At 47.4% G+C, this 17388-nt stretch overlaps 1 pseudogene; it reads right to left on the bottom strand.

Annotated features, from left to right (window-relative positions):
- Nucleotides 1–8560: 8560 nt before the first annotated feature.
- Nucleotides 8561–15395, bottom strand: LOC119326062 (annotated as a pseudogene).
- Nucleotides 15396–17388: the final 1993 nt, after the last annotated feature.

The following is a 17388-nucleotide window of genomic DNA, read 5'->3' as shown; positions in this document are numbered from 1 at the left end:
AGCCCGACTAGACGATGTCTTTCTTTTCTGTTCTAGGGCTTGTTGAGCTATGCCCTCAGCATTAACCCTTGTGGATCATGTTGTGCGTTAGGCGAAAACGTCTTACCTCGACCTGAGGCGACATGCTACGTGTTTATAGGCAGGGGCGCACCTCCCTGAAGCGCATACATCGTTGAGATATTACAGGAGGTTTACATCTTGCAGAAGAAGAGATAGAATTGGTTACAGGAGATAGGAAGAGAACTTAAACTGATAATCTATCCTATATCCTGTGCCTTGGACACCTTGGAGTCTTCAACCCATGCGTGACATGTACGTGACACAATATGTTGTGTTTGACACCCTCCCTTAATCACAACTTCATTAAGTTGAGATTATGTTTGAAGTCTTCAAAATTTCTGATGGGTAGAGCCTTGGTGAATCCATCTGCAACCTGATCCTTGGAATGCACAAAACGAATATCAAGCTGTTTTTGAGCCACTCGCTCTCTGACAAAATGAAAATCAATTTCAATATGTTTCATCCTGGCATGAAAAACAGGATTAGCAGACAAATAAGTTGCACCCAAATTGTCACACCATAAGCATGGAGCTTGTTTGCTTTTTACACCAAGCTCCCTTAGGAGAGACTGCATCCATATGATTTCAGCTGTAGCATTTGCTAATGCCTTGTATTCTGCTTCAGTACTGGACCTGGAGACAGTGGCTTGTTTCCTTGCACACCATGAAATCAAGTTAGGACCAAAGAACACTGCAAATCCCCCAGTAGAACGTCTGTCATCCAAACAGCCTGCCCAGTCAGAGTCTGAGAAAGCACTAAGCAATGTGGATGATGACTTGCTGAAGTTAAGACCAATATTAAGGGTGTTCTTGACATATCTAACTATTCGCTTAGCAGCAGTCAGGTGAACAATAGTGGGTGCATGAAGAAATTGACAGACTTTGTTAACAGCAAATGATATATTAGGTCTTGTAAGAGTAAGATATTGAAGTGCACCTACAAGACTTCTGTATTTAGTGTTGTCTTCCTGGCTCAAGGCTTGTCCTTCTGTAAGAGACAATTTTTCTGAACTGGACAATGGAGTAGGTGAAGGTTTACAGCCTTGCAAACCAGCCTTTCTTACCAGATCAGTTGCATATTCTTCTTGAGACAAGTGAAGTCCACCATTATGTTTCTTCACTTCTATCCCTAGGAAATAGGGCAGATCTCCAAGATCCTTAAGGGCAAACTCTGCACTAAGATCCTTCAATAATCCTGTTATGGCTTCATCAGATGAGCTTGTAACAATGATATCATCAACGTAGATGAGAACAAAGATATGAGTATTGCACTTGTTATAAATAAACAGTGAGGTGTCAGACTTAGATGGAACAAAGCCAAGAGTTTGCATCTTTTGACTGAGACGTGAATACCACGCCCTCGGAGCCTGCTTTAACCCATATAAAGCTTTGTCAAGTCTACACACATGCAACGGTGCAGTTTTGCTTTCAAACCCAAGAGGTTGTTTCATGTACACTTCCTCTTCCAGAACACCATGAAGAAACGCGTTCTGTACGTCTAGCTGTCTGAGACTCCAGCCCCTGGACACAGCAATGGACAAAACAAGACGAAAGGTTGCGGCTTTTACCACTGGACTAAATGTGTCCTCATAGTCAATACCATACCGTTGCTTGAAGCCTTTTGCCACAAGTCTTGCCTTGTAACGATCAATGGTGCCATCAGATTTTCTCTTGATCCGAAACACCCATTTGCAATCAATGAGATTTTTACCTTGCTGTGGAGGGACCAAGTGCCATGTTTTGTTTCTTTTCAGTGCCATGTATTCTTCATTCATAGCCTTCTTCCAGTTTTCATCAGCTAGGGCTTCATCAAGTGTGTAAGGTTCACCTGGTTCACCTGTACAACACACCATGCCATATTTCATAATGTGCTTATAATTGATTGGTTGAATTACTCCCTGTTGTAGCCGTGTACGTGTCGGTTGTGGTGTAGCTTGTACTGGTGGCGCAGAAGATCCCGTGCAGCCTGTAGGAGCAGCAGGAACTGATCCCGAGGCGGATCTGGGCGAAGCAGCAGCAGGTTCAGCGGCAGATTCCCCCGGTGGATCTTCTGTGGCAGTAGGCGACGATGTGCAACGGCGCGGCTCCGCAGAAGATCCCAGCGCACAGGGCTCATCATTGCGCCGTGATGAGGGGCCAGCGTCCGCTGCGCCAGAGGCTGGTCCCGCACCGGTCGGCCGACGCAGATCACGCCGTTTGTAGCAAACGGGCTGGACCGGGAACCTGGCCCCCGAAGGACCAATAGGAGGCGGACAGGTGGCAGACGCGGGCCCGTTAGCTGCGGCGCGGGCGGTGTCACCGTTCCCACGCGTAGTCGGCGCGGGCCCATGCGCGGTTGTTGGTGCTGACGACGCGGATTCCCGAGGAGATCCTGCCCCCCTGCCAGTAGCGCCGGATCCCGAGGTTGATCCGCTGGGTAGGTCTGCCGCTGTCACGGGAGCTGATCCCGAGACTGATTTGCTCCCTGGTTCGGGACACATGAAATATGGCCCTCGTACATCATTTGCTTCATCATTTTCTGATCCGTTTTCTCCTGCAGCATCACACAACTCGGGCACAGTGGTTTGAGGGTTAGTCAACATATGATCATCATGGTTTCGTTCCCCTTCATCGAGGCCAGTAAGAGAGGGTGGTAGAAGGAGGATTTCTTTACGAAGCAAAGCACCGGCATTGGGGTGTAGATCAGCGAATGGAAACTTGTTCTCATCGAACACAACATCGCGAGAAATGTAGACACGACCGGTAGAAACATCTAGGCACTTAACCCCCTTGTGTTGTGCACTATACCCAAGGAAAACACACTGCTTAGATCGGAACATGAGTTTGCGAGAGTTGTAGGGACGGAGATTGGGCCAGCATGCACACCCAAAGACACGTAGAGATGTGTAGTTGGGCTTGACATGAAGGAGCCGTTCTGTGGGAGTTTCATTGTTTATGACACGGCTTGGGAGCATATTGATGATATGAACAGCAGTGAGAAACGCTTCGTCCCAAAATTTTAGTGGCATGGAAGCACCTGCTAGGAGTGCGAGGCCAACTTCAACTATATGCCTATGCTTACGTTCGGCAGAACCGTTTTGTTGGTGAGCATGAGGACATGACACATGGTGTGAAATGCCAAGTGTTTGGAAAAAGGAATTTAATTTTTCGTATTCCCCTCCCCAGTCAGATTGAACAGCAATGATATTGCTATCAAACTTACGTTCAACAAGTGCTTGGAAATTTTTGAACACTTGAAAAACTTCGGATCTTTTCTTGAGAAGATAGATCCAGGAGAATTTGCTGTAGTCATCAATAAAACTGACATAGTATGTGTGTCTACCAACAGAACTAGGGGCAGGGCCCCAAACATCAGAGAAAATTAATTGCAATGGTTGAGTAGAGACACTTGTAGAAATAGGATATGGTAATTGATGACTTTTTGCTCTTTGGCAAGAATCACAAATAGTTTCAATATTTCGCTCACCAACAAACGGGAGCTTATTTTTCCTAAGCAAACGTTCAACAAGAGGAAAAGAAGCATGGCCTAAACGATCGTGCCAACGTGTTGACGAGAGTTTGACAACACCGTAGGCTTGTTTGTTGAATCTCCTAAGCTCCGGAATCAACGGGTAAAGCCCTCGAATGCATCTACCTCGATATAGTACCTTCTTCGTGGCCTGATCCTTTATCAAAAAGAAAAAAGGATGGAATTCAATAAAGACATTATTGTCAATGGTAATGCGATGAACGGATAGGAGATTTTTGTTGGCACTAGGAACATGCAAGATTTTCCGAAGATGCATTTTATGAGAAGGGGTACGTATAACCGAGTGACCAATGTGACGTATGCTCATACCTGCACCACTGGCGGTGTGAATCTGGTCCTTCCCGTGATACTTCTCACGGAGAGTCACCTTCTCTAGCTCAGCCATGAGATGATTGGTCGCGCCACTGTCAAGGTACCAGTTGGTGTCGACGCCATAGGATCCTTTAGCGGCAGCGGCAACCTTGTCATCATCTTCAGAGGAGGCATCGTCTTCATCGAAACGATACCAGCAGTCTTTGGCGGTGTGGCCTGGCTTCCCACAGATTTGGCAGCGAACGGCATCAGGACGTGAACGACCCGAGCCGCCGCGGCGACCCCTGTTGTTGGTGGAGATGGGACGACCGCCGCGGGAGCCGCCGTTGTTGGTGTTGCCGCTGCTGTGCTTGCCCTTGGCGCGAGGAGGACCGCGGTGACGTGAGGAGTAGCCACCACGCCCGCGAGTTGCTGCGTTTGCCGATGACTTGAAGCCGCCGCCAACGTTGTGGTACTGGGCGACGCGCTGGTCGAAGTTGCTCAACATGGAGTAGAGCTCATCGAGGGACACCGGCGTGACGCGAGCATCCAGGGCCGAGACGAGTGGCTGGTAGTCCATGTCCAGCCCGTGAAGAAGATATGAGATCAGCTCATCGTCCTGGATGGGCTTGCCGGCGGCGGCGAGCTCATCAGCAAGGCCACGCATGGCGGCGAAGTAGGCGGCCACCGATTGGTTCCCTTTCTGCGCATTGATCAAGGCAGTACGGATGTTGTTGACGCGGCTCAAGGACTGCGACGAGAACATACCTGCGAGCGCTGTCCACAGAGCATGCGCGGTGGTGACCGTGGTGACTGCGACGAGCACCTCTTTTGTGAGGTTGTTGAGCAGGTAGCCCAGAACCTGCTGGTCCTCCCTCACCCAGATGGGATGGAGAGGGTTGAGCTCGGTCGACTCCTTCCCCTCCTTGTCCTTGGTGACGAGAAGGCGGGGCGGCTCCGTCAGGGTGCCGTCGACGTAGCCATAGAGGCCGGCTCCCCTCAACTGCGGTGAGATTTGGGTACGCCACAGGACGTAGTTCGTCCGGGAGAGCTTCTCCGTGACCTGACCGCTTAGGTTGGATTGGGTGGCACTGGAGGAAGACATGGCTGGCACTAGAGGAGATCAAGAGCTAGGGTTTTGGAAGAGGAGGCTCTGATACCATGTGCGTTAGGCGGAAACGTCTTACCTCAACCTGAGGCGACGTGCTACGTGTTTATAGGCAGGGGCGCACCTCCCTGAAGCGCATACATCGTTGAGATATTACAGGAGGTTTACATCTTGCAGAAGAAGAGATAGAATTGGTTACAGGAGATAGGAAGAGAACTTAAACTGATAATCTATCCTATATCCTGCGCCTTGGACACCTTGGAGTCTTCAACCCATGCGTGACATGTACGTGACACAATATGTTGTGTTTGACACATGTCTGTGTGTGAACTTGGTGTGTGTGTGTCTGCGTGTGTGTGAACCTTTGTGGATTGTTGGCTTGGGCATGTGCTTTATAATATAAAGCGGGGCGAAAGCCTTTTTCGGTAATAAGCACAAGTGCTCAAAGTTATCCCAAGAGTGAGCTTTTCAGTGTGGAGTTACTGGTCATGATCTAAAATCTCTCTCAATAACAAGTATATCACTCCTCCCTGGCCTTTGGCCAAGATCTCCCTACCACTACAATATGTATGCATATGTGGAGGCTTATGTGTGGTTTGGTGGGGTAAATGGAGTAAGCAAATCTGAATTTTCAGTTATTGCAAAGTTAAATAAGTATCCGAAACTAGTACAATGAAGCCTTGTCATGCCAGTCATAGGAAGAATGATGTCATAGCTGAGAAGACGTGAAAAGGAAAAAGAATTATCCGAGTAACACAAGGTGATCTGTATACCACATGGAGAGTGGGCATCAGCTGATCAAAAGGAAAACAATGGTCTGAGCGGCACAAGGTGAGCTCTAGAACTATTATCGGATATGGATACCTCCTCGAGAGCGGGCATCAGCTGATGACTGCACAAGGATTTGGAAGTATGCGCTAATTGACTCCTCCCACTCGATGGAAAAACAGAGCCCCTTAAATTTCGATTGCCAGCACTCCTTTTTTCTGCTTTTTTTTTGCCTCGTGATTGACAGCACTTCTTTTCCTTTTTTTTTCCTCTCTCTCTCTTTGGGCTCTAGATTGCCAGTACTCTTTTTTTCCTCTTTTTCATTAGTATTTTCTTAAGAGTTGCTGACTCTCTGTTTACAAATCACCCTGGGGTGTAAATCAATGCATGCTGAGCGCCATAAGTGAAATCTCTGAATGAATTGTGTGAATGAGCAGTATGACACAACAGGAAGAAGTGGCTTATACAAGGTGAACGGATACACTGACATAGTATGCAAGATTGCAGTCACAAGTGTCAGAGAGGGCAGCAATCGAAGGAAAGAAGGAGAACGACTGGCTTTCAAGAGCTTCTGACTAGATGGATACAGAGTTAACAAAGCTCACCAAATATTTAGATTACACAAATGAGGGTTCAGTTTTGTTATGTATGGCTCTGGTGGGACAAATAATAGTCTAAACCAATCTAAGTGACACCAACTTACTTCACTCAACTCTTGGGGTTTTGATTAGGAGATACTGAAAAAAATAGCAACCTAGGTCACCAAATATCAACGAAGCAATGAAACTGTGAGGGCTAGAATGTGACCAAATATATTATATGCACGATCCAAGGTAAACCCGCATTTGAATAAAGTGAGAAAATGTTGTACCATTCCTTGACCCAGCATTCTTTCACTAACTTCATCTCCGCATTCTGTTCTTCAGTTATCTCCTAACCTGCATTGGTACAAAATAATATGCATTTTAGTATGAGTATCTCTGGCGATTTAGTAATTTTCATTTTTTTTATATCATACCCAGACCTGACTCCAGGAACTAGCATTAAACTTTATTTTAACACTTTCTCTTAGAATCTTCTCCTGTTTCAAATCAACAAGACGGAAAGAGCGATTACCTTAGGGCAAGCTGATAGTTGGAAAGCACTTCTTTTTTGGAAATGGAAGCCTCTTTATTGCTTCTTCGCTTTGTTGCTGCAAATAGTTGAGCTAACTTGCTGCGTGGCGAATTATCTTGTTAGATATGTTCCAAGTAAATTGCATCCTTGTTCTGGCATTCACCAACATGGCAGTCACCCAATGCCAATGCAGCTCTTACAGTTTCAGGTTCAAGGCAAATGGCAGATTCATACAGCTTGCTTGCCTGCAAATAAGGAAAATAAATTAATAACTTGCCAAAGGGCAATACTATTGGGGGAAAGCATGAGAGACGTGCTTTTCAGAAAGCTTACCTTGCAGACGTCGACAAACTTGAGATCCATTGCAGACTGGTCCATAACCTTCATTGCTTCGTATGGAGTGCTAGACAAGCAATTAAGCATGAACCAAACCTGAGAACATATTCTGTTAGGATCAAATAACAAAGCAGCACATGATATATTTGTTAGGCAAGTACTACTGAGAAAAATGATATATTTGTTACCTTGGATTAGTCGATTGTATGGTTTCCATTAATTTTCTGTAGTGCTATTGGAACCCTTTGTTGCCACAATTGCCAACACTAAGTCTTTGAGTGAACTAGGAATGTCTCCTTCGGCAGCTGACTACTTGGGCTGGACACACCCATCATCCTTAAGCTCTTGAAGTTGGTAAGCCTGTGTAGCCCTGTCAGGAGGCATTGCAGTTGTTAGGCAAGTTTGCACGCGTGCAGTTGAGTAGCATCTAAACGACGTCTGGATTGAGTTCTGGCTGATCGTGCTGACAGAGAACAAGAATTGCACTACTTTTTGTTTAAGAAAAGCTCAAAACGTATTTGTAAAATAACCTTAGGTGCCGTAATGGAGATCCTCTGAAGTCTTCAGTTAGACCATCTTGGACTGGGAATAACACCGTTTGCTGGACCAATGAAATGGGATGCCAAAGATAAGAAACGTAATTCATACATATACTACAAAAATGGGCAACGAGAAAAATGGAACCTATAGCTCAAAATGCATCGTAAAATTCGACCAGTACTACTGAGAGTTTTGGTCAGTTCAGTAACTTACTAAGCGGAAAGCCGGCAATAACAAGACTAGCATTCACATCTGTTGGAGTACAGAGTATACATGTCTGGATGGCATTTTCTGCAAAGGAAAATCAGTAAGATTTCAAAATATAAATGAAAAATGAGATGTGAAAGCTAAAAATCATGCAGTGTCCTAGCATCTCAAAATTAGGGTCAATTCAGTAACATACTAAGCAGGAGTGAACCTTACAGTAATATCAGCAGCAATTGGCATGCGAGCCTGACAACTAGAGCACCAAGTCTTCAGAAGTGGTGTGTGTTGGATCATCTATTTTTTGAGTGCCCTTTTGCTTCTAGGTGCTGGGATTCATCCCCAATCGATCGGTCCAGCGGAGGCTAAGTTGTGCGCCCCCAGGGTGCTACAAAAAATCCCCTTCGCTCCGCCTAGGCTCCCTCCCCTCGCCTAGGGTTTCCGCGCCGCCGCCGGCGGCTCCCCCGTGCGGAGCCGCCGCCGCGGCCGAAGCCCGCCTTCGCCGCTCGCTTCTCCTGCTCCCCCGTTCCTCCCTCCTCCTCCTCCCGTCCCTGTACCCCCCGCGTCGCCTCCCCGGGCGAGGCGACCGGGGGGCCCCGACGCCGTTCCCCTCCCGCGCGCTCCCAAGCTCCTCCCCCCTGCCGCCGCCAGCGCGCCGCCGGGCCTTGCCCGCGTGGTGCCAGCGGCGGCGGGCCTGCCTGTCCCCACGCGCGGCCTCCTCTGCTCGGGCGATGGTGGTTGGCGGAGGTGTTCCTCGGCTGGCGATGGTGCGTCCTGGTGGCGGGGTCCGCGGGGCGCGGGCGTGTCTGATGCGGTGGCGTGGCCGTTGGCCGCGGGGCGCGCGGCGGTGCGGCTAGCCACCGGCCTTCGCTCCGCCCAGATCTGGGCTCTTCTGGGCTCCAGCTGGGTTGGGGCGGGCCGGTGTTCCGGCGTGCGGCGGCATGGCTCCCTGGCGGTGGTGGCGCGGCGTCGAGGGATGCGGGTGGTGGCGGCTTCGTCGGCCGAGGTGCTGCAGCGTGGCGGCAGGGGTTGTCCGGATCTCTGGGGTCCGGCCGGGCCTGTGCGGGCCTGGTAAGCTCCTGTCATCACGTCCGGTCGGCTCCGCGTCGGCGGTGGTGGTAGTCCCCTCCCATCGGCTGAGTTGCGGCTTCCCCCGAGCCCGTTGGCCCCTCGTCCCTCCTCCAGGTCTCGTGTCGGTGGCTCAGCAAGACGGCGTTGATGGTTCAGTGACTGTGGTAGCACATGTTGGTGGGCGGCAGTTCTGGTGGAGCGCTTCCGATCGTCCGGGGTGGTGGTGGTTGTTTGGGTTGGGAGAAATCCCTGGTGGCTTGTCCATCACCGACGTGGTGACGCCTGTGGGCGCCGCCGGACCTTCCTGAAGGGCGTCGGATCTGCCCCTTCCCCACTGCCCTCTGCGTACCGGGGGAAACCCTTGGACTTGCCTGGGCAGCAACGTCGTCGTCGTCGCATTCCTTTCTGAAGGTGCTGCTCGGTACGCGACGCCTCGGAGTGCTAGAAGCGCGGTGGTACTTCTCCGGTGGGTGCAACGGTCACTGGCCATCTTTGTTTCGTCAACCTGCCATTGTCGGCATTTGTTTCTTTTTCTTTTTCTTTTTCTTTTCTTTTGGGCGTGCTTGTGCTGCTTCCGCCCCAGCACCTATCGTGGATTGTATCGGATGGTTGCTTTGTAATACAAAGCGGGGGGAAACCCTTTTTCTTGAAGTCTTCAGAAGTCACAATGGAAATGTAAATGCGAAGTATCTAGAGGCTAAGAGAATAAGCTTAAAAACACCTGCACAAAAAGGGAAAAATAAATGGTGAATACAGCAAAACAAAACAAACAAACACTGTAATTCCACAAACTGAGGATTACATGATTTCCTCAATATATATTTATTTGTGGGGATAAAAGTTCCATGTTGGCTGTACTTACCAGATTGGAACAGGAAGAAGATGCCACACGGAGACCTTCTCGTGTGCAAACGATGCATGGATGGAGAGAACGATGCATGGATGGAGAGAATCCTACAAGGCTAGAAGAATGTACAACTCCCAAGAAACCCTGTGCAGTAGATCGAATCGAATCACATACTGTTAACAAAATAAATTGGCTTGTGTGTGTGGTCTTCATGAAAAGCAAGAAAGTGGTTGTTACCTTGGATAAGTCTATAGTCTGATTAATGGGATGGTCCCCATTAATCGCCTGCATTGCTGTGTTAGCTTTTCGTTGGGTAAATAACTGACATCTTGCAGCGAGCCGGGGAGGCCATTTTTGGGCAGCGACCTGATGGCTGGACAGTCTAAGATCTTTAATCTGTTGAGGTTGGTGAGCTTGTTTAGCCCTGATGGGAGGCACCGCAGCTTGTTGCACCACTGGAATTGGAGGACCTCAAGGGACCTGAGGAGGGAAAGGGCCTCCTCTTGCTCCTTGGTGAAGCACTCCACGTCTTCGTTGAATTCAAAAGATAATTCGGTGAGGGAGGAAGAGAGGAGGCGGCAGATGGGCGCGGTAAGGACTCCTGCCATGTCATCCGTCTCGAGTACCTGCAGTTTTGGGAAAGGAAGCAGCTGCTCGCCCTGCAGCTCCCGTGCGGGATCCCAATCAGCAAAGAATTTGGGGGTGTGGCGGACATATAATGCGGTGAGCTGGCCCTGGGTAAGGAGACGCAACAGGCCCTCACATCTTATATCCTCGCCCAAATACTTGATGCTTAAGTTCTCGAGAGAGGTGAGGTTGGAAAGGAGCACTAGCGTGTCCATGCCTTCCATAGGATCTCGAAGTAAGAGGCGTTGCAGGGAGGATGGGAAAGGGCAACAGGAAGAGAGATCCGAGGCCTTGTACGCGGACAGGAAGCAACTTTGTATTTCTATTCTCTTGAGGGAGCGCATGGCTTGCAGACCTCCTCCTCCTCCTGTCTCGTGATTATTGGCAGTCAGGATAAGCTTTGGACAGCTGTCGAAGCATAACTCCTGTAGAGAGGCGGATAGATGGGCCGGTAAGAGCAGCAGCCCATCATCGTCTTCTGCTTGTTCTACAACAACCTCCTCTGCTACTCCCTCTTCCTCCACCTCTTGCACACTTTCTCGTTGCTCATCTGTTCCATGTGTATCCTGCAATTCAATAGCAGCTGAAGAAGCTGCTATGTCCCCGGTCTTGCTTGCTTGCGGTGTCCCCGGTCTTGGCTCGGATGATGTCGGGGTTCTCATGGGTTTGGTAGTGCCGCTCTTGGCTCGGGTTTGGTTGGTTTAGCTGTGATGTTTTCTTGTGTTTGGGCTGAGCATCCTTTGTCTCTCTGCTCCGGGCACCATGTTCACGCCTGCATGCGTTTGTGTCATGTGTTGTACCCCTGTACTCATTCTTCTTCTTCTATCAATGGAATGATACGCGAACTTTGCGTATTCGCGATTTAGGAAGAAGCTGGCAGTGACAGAGATGCTGCCGTTTGTCGCTGCTCGGCCTGCACATCCAACCGTGTTATCTTCTCACAACCCCATATTCTCAAGCTAGAGAGCTCAGGGAGATGAGTGAGTAGACGTGTCACTTCCTTCCCACTAAAATTGCACATCCATAATTTTAAACTGGTAACTGGAAGCTGCCATCTGGCGTCACTTCTTGCTATCGGCAGGAAAATATTGCTTGAATCATGTATTCTGAGGGTCTTCAATGCGGTTAGCATTTGAAGGTGTTCCTCAGCCAGAGGTGGGCAATTATCGATAAACAATTCTTGTAGTTGGGTTAAATTATGGAACGCCAAGATCGTCTCATCTAGGCTATGCATATCACTTCCTTCTATTCCCAAAGAGTATGATTTGCTTGAATAAGACAACTCCTTCAGACCTCTTCCTGCACGCCTCAGTGTAACAGAGCACAAAGCATGACTATAGGGAATAGGAGGCAGTGACAACAGTTTTGGGCAATTATCAATTTTAAGCTCTTTTAGCCTAGGAAACCAAGTCACACATGAATCTGTTTCCAAGGGGTAGCAACTAGTATAAGATGAAAACGGTAACTCAGTTAGTTCAGGGCAACCCTTCACAATGAGTACCTCTATAAGTGAGAAGTACCAAGGGCAAACTTCATTTGCTACCCATCTTCTAAATCCTGGCAACCCAATGAGTTCTAGCCTTTTCAAGTTACGAAAGCATGGGCCTGTGATGCAATTCAAATACTCTTCTCCGGATTCACGCTCTTCTACAGATTGACAAATCAGGTATAACTCTCCAAGGGGTGGAAGGAGTTTCCAAGCTACGCGGTCTAGGCAGAGAGCCTCCATGCCCATCAATGCGTAGCTCATGGAGATTGCTATGTGGCCGTAGGCTCTCAAGTAACTGATCTTCTGCGTCAGGACTCATATTTGATTGGCCTTTGTTCCAACTTAGTGTTAATTTTTGCAAGCGGTTTTTGCATAAGAGATTTGCCTCATGTGCTTCGTTTACTAGTGCATTTTCAAGATTACAAATGTCAAGTGGTCCTCCTATCTCTTCTAGTTTCCCCAGCTCCATTAATTCAAACCCATTACTTTCTTGTTTAAGTTCAAATCCATGTCTAACTTCAAATCTTGCTAACTCTTGTAAGTTCTGTAGTTTTCCCACATTACTAATATTCGAATGGAACTCATACGATGGGACAAGGAAATGGCGCAGTTTTACAAGGTTAACCAGTTCTTCATGCGAACTATGAGCACCCTCCCAGTCACTTATGTCTAGCACCCTTAACTGATAAAATCTTGGTATACTCTTTGGTACCTTCTTTTTACTACGATCCTTTGACACAAGCCGTAGGTAGCGGAGATGGACAAGTTTCGAGAAGTTGTGCAATAGAAACTCCACAGGGTAAAACATTGTTGACAAATAGACAACGCGCAAAGATTTTGCATCTTTGCATAGATCACTGAATATGCGAACAAAGCTTGCATTGTAATCTCCAAACAACATCAAAGTGCGTAGGTTCTCAGTTTTCAGTATCTTTCTTATCTTGTTCAGTTCTTTCATAAAATTTTCTTTGACAATTCCATCCTCACTATTGGATGGATCACTCATACTAATGGACAAGTGATAAATAGATGGTGCAATTTCTACGGCTCTTGGGCTAGAGGAAGATATATGTAGACACTCTTGTGAGGAAACCTTCAATGCTAAATCATGCAGCAGGTCATGAATAACATAGTGTTTACCTGAATCACCTGTTTCTATTTTGAAAAATCCATAATTAACTAAGTCATTCAAGTTGTTCCGCCCTATATCTTCAATTCTTTTCATTCTATTATCTGGATGTATAATGTCAAGTCCTATCCAAAAGTGAATTAGCTCCTCACTGTCAAACTTGTAATCTTCTGGAAATAATGCACATGGAGAGAAGCATTGTTGTAGGTGAAAAGGTAGGTAGTCATAGCTAAGCTTCAATGCAGGCATAATATCATGATCACTGGTCTGTGATTCCCATTCTTTGCTTTCAAGAACTCTTGTCCAATGATCTACAGATATGTTTTTCCTTAGCAATCTACCCACGGTTTTTGCTGCAAGAGGAGAACCCTTCAATTTATCCACAATTTTTTCCCCGATTTCAAGCAGGTTTTTATCATTACATTGTTGATTAGTTTCACCAAACACAGATGCTAAAAAAGGGCTCCAATATTCATTCGGCTCCAGACCCTCTAGTTTCAACAGTTTATCTCCTATCCTAACCATTTCAGCTACCTCAAGGAATCTAGTTGTGACTAGAATCGTGTCACCGTTTCCTTGCTCTTTTTGAAAGGGAACTAGAAATCTTTTCCACTCGTCTTCATTACCATATTTCCATATATCATCCAAAACAAGTAAAATTCTTCTATTTTTCAGTCTTTTTTCAATTAATTTCTGAAGTTGGTCCAAGTTTTGTACCTGATTATCTGCTTTGTCATTTTGTTCGTCTTAGCTTTAGGGATGGAGCGCACGATCTCTTGTGTCAGCTTATACACACTAAAGTCGGTAGATACACACACCCAGACTCTTATTTCGAAATGATCTTGCACTTCTTTTACAACGTACTGAGTTAGAGTTGTTTTTCCTATGCCCCCAGGACCCACTATAGGAATAACCGTGAGTGCTTCATGAATGTATTCATCCTTTGTAATATGCTCAACAATGGTGTTCTTCTGGGGTTCCCTCCCATACAACGTAGGCTCTAAAGCTTGTGAGGTGGTTATGGGCCTACTTGTAGAGGCAACATTGCCAATACCACTAGAACGCACTAACCGTAGCTCGGTAATGACAGAGCCCGACAGTTCTAGGCCAAGAATGGTGGAGACCTTAGCACACAGGGGCTTTAGTTCGTCCGCGATGCATTTCATTCTGGCAGAGACGTCCACCCTATCAAATTTCAACTTTGGCACTCTAGGGGCATGCTTACCATCATCATCTTCAGGAACAGATAGAGAAGAAGAGCAGAGGAGTCGTTTACCGAAGTCGTGGACGGTGGTACGAGTACGGGAAGCGAGCCGGCGTACGCAAATGCACGACTCATCAGGCTTGTAAGTGTCACCTGCAGGAGAGGAGCACGAGCCACAGCCAAGCAGCTTGGTGGCAGCTTTGGCGGTGTGCCGAGCATCGCGGACAAGGTTATGGACGCACCCGCGGTCGTCGTGGTCGACAAACTCGAAGGTGCCGTCGAGCTCGTCCTGGATGCGAAAGTAGTCGAGCTCGTCAAGCACGTCGTCGGCGCCGTACGCCAGGGCCCGCAGTTTCTGCAGCAGCTCGGCCAGCGCGTGGCTGCGGAGCTCCCTGCCGCGGGCGTTGTCGAGCATGGCCTGCGCGTAGAGGAGCTCCGTCTTGAGTGCCTCGATGTTGGGGCCAAGCCCCGAGGTGGCCGCCCACGCCTCGACCAGGCCGCCGGACAGCGGGCTGAGCGCCTTGCCCAACACCCATAGGGACCCGCGGATGGCGGTGGACTCCATGAGCAATGGCTGAAGCCCTGCAAAATAAATAAATAAAGGAACAACGAGTGTGGATTTAGTCCGGTGCCTGCGCTGCGTTCAATTCATGGTCGGGCTGGGCTCGCAGCAGCACCGAGCTCGCCTTGTTACGGCCGGCGGCATAACTGACGAGCGGGTCTAACGGATTATAAAATCGAAAAGACAAAAGAAATCAGTGGTACGTATCTATGAGTCGTTTAGATTTTTCTTTTTAGCTTTTTCGGCGGCTGCAAAGGAGATTCGGCATACAACAGCCCCCGTCGATTCATCAGCAAAACTGTATGGGATATACAAAGACGCAATCATCAATGAGAAAACACGTACCGGAGGCGAGGCGGACAGCCCTCCTCTAGTCCTTCAACCTCCAGGCAAAGGGACGGCGTTAGAAGCCGTGGCGATGAGAGGGCCGGTGTGGCAAGGATGGCACTAGAAGACCAGTTGAAGCTGTGGATGCTGAGCGTGTGAGTGGCGGAGACGAGTGAAATGAGAAGAGATGATTGCAGGAGCTGTGTGTACTAGTGATGTTTAGGAGGTGAGGAATATATAGGCCCGGTCAGGAGAGCTATTTCGTGCAAAGTTGCAAACCGCAGCAGTAGTCTACTACACAAAACAAGTTGTATGCGTTGCATACCTAGATGATGAAGTTAAAAAATAAATCTATAGAACTATCACGGCCAAGCGGTCCGATGCTACAGGACAATGCCTGCCCGAACGGCTTGCTGATAAGCCGCGGTGTTCACGGCGCTAGCAGCCCACGTGAATCAACGTGCTCTCTACCATGACTTGTAACTAACAACAGTGTTTTCTTCCATCGAGATCGAGATGCGATCTGTAAGAGCATTTACAATCGGACCTCTCAAACCCGCATTAGAGCATGGTTAATAATATAGCCAACAATCGGCTACAAGGAGTTGCCATGTCATCTAGAGTCAATCTAATAACTGGCATGTACAATAGTAAAATTTTAATGTGTACTACCTTATTAATAAGTTGGCCCACCTTGCAACCTTATAAAGGGTCTTGGGGCTTGTGTTGCAGCCGGTTACTAAAGAAGAGCCCACTTCTCTCCTCTCTGCCCATCTCTCTCCTCCAATTAAGCAAAAGTATAATATTTTAGTCCTTATAGCCTGCTCATGTCACTTTTTTTTTTACCCAAACGGACGCCTCAAACGGACCTCAAACGACCGGGCACTAGTAGAAAAAGGGGCAAATCCGGCACTAATGTGTCCATTAGTGCCGGTTCCAACGGCTAGGTGGGCGGACATCATTAGTACCGGTTCATGGGCAACAATTAGTACCGGTTCATGCCACGAACCGGTACTAATGATGTTGTGTCAGGCTGTGGGCCCCACAAACACCTTTAGTACCGGTTCATGGCATGAACCGGTACTAGAGTTTCTTATTAAGCTGATTTTTAGTCCCACCTCGTGAGAAGAGAGGCAGTAGGAGCGGTTTATAAGCCGTGAGTGCTGAGACGATGAAGGAGAGGCACAATGCTCACCTGCAGGTTGCTTAGCTTCAAGCCTTTCGGAATAGAATAGATTGCACGGAGCTGTGTGCAGTGTAGTCTACCCTATTCCGAAAGGATTGAAGCTAATTAACGAGCATTGTGCCTTTTTTTATTTTTAATAACTTATTAGAACTCCGGACTTCTTGTGTTACGGCAAAAACTGGATGCACTTCGTGTACAAACTGGATAATCTCTTTCGAAATATCAGGGCCGGTTTCGGACGAAAACTCATCTGTTACACCGGCACTTCATTTTTAAACTTATTACAACTTCAGACTTTTTTGCGTTTAGTACGCACCATTCTAAGCCACGTCATCAATTTTCAACTCTTTCTGACATCATTTGCTCCCCAAGCACGAACCGGTACTAAAGAGGTTGTGGCAGGGCTATTTTTAGTCCCACCTCGCTCCCCTAGCAAGATTTTGACCACCTTAAATATGATACTTCTCAAACTAGCACAAGCATTTGGTCTTCATTGAACTCTATGTGTAGGATCTGTGGCTGCAATAGGAGTCTTCGACGGTTTTTAAATCGGTTTGACAATTTAGATTCTATACAAAAAGATCATTGATGATCAATGTATTTTTTATGTACTTCTCTGTAGCAGTAGCGCGTTTTGGCTGAAAGGCGGTACTGATCAATGTATTTTTTCTGTATTCAGATGCACAATTTAAATATATTACTTCTCAAACTATCACAAGCATTTGGTCTTCCAACACGTCCTGACATCATTTGCTGTTTTTCAGTCACCGATTTGTTTAGATCAGAGCTAAATGACCGTGAAAATGAAAATCACTACAAAACAAACTCTGAAAATGTTGAAGGTATCATCATTTCACCCGCACAGCATGTGTGAAAGAGTAGAGAGGGTCACGGCAAAAAAGAAAAAAACTATATAAAAAAATTACTCAAAACTAAATAGAAGAGAAAACAAATAAAGCAGAAAAGAAAAAACTATATATAAAGAAGAAGAAGAA

The sequence above is a fragment of the Triticum dicoccoides genome, chromosome 1B (genome assembly GCF_002162155.2).
Source record: "Triticum dicoccoides isolate Atlit2015 ecotype Zavitan chromosome 1B, WEW_v2.0, whole genome shotgun sequence".
Classification (NCBI taxonomy): domain Eukaryota; kingdom Viridiplantae; phylum Streptophyta; class Magnoliopsida; order Poales; family Poaceae; genus Triticum; species Triticum dicoccoides.
Note: the sequence above shows the minus strand (reverse complement) of the source record. Positions and strands in the feature narration are given on the sequence as shown.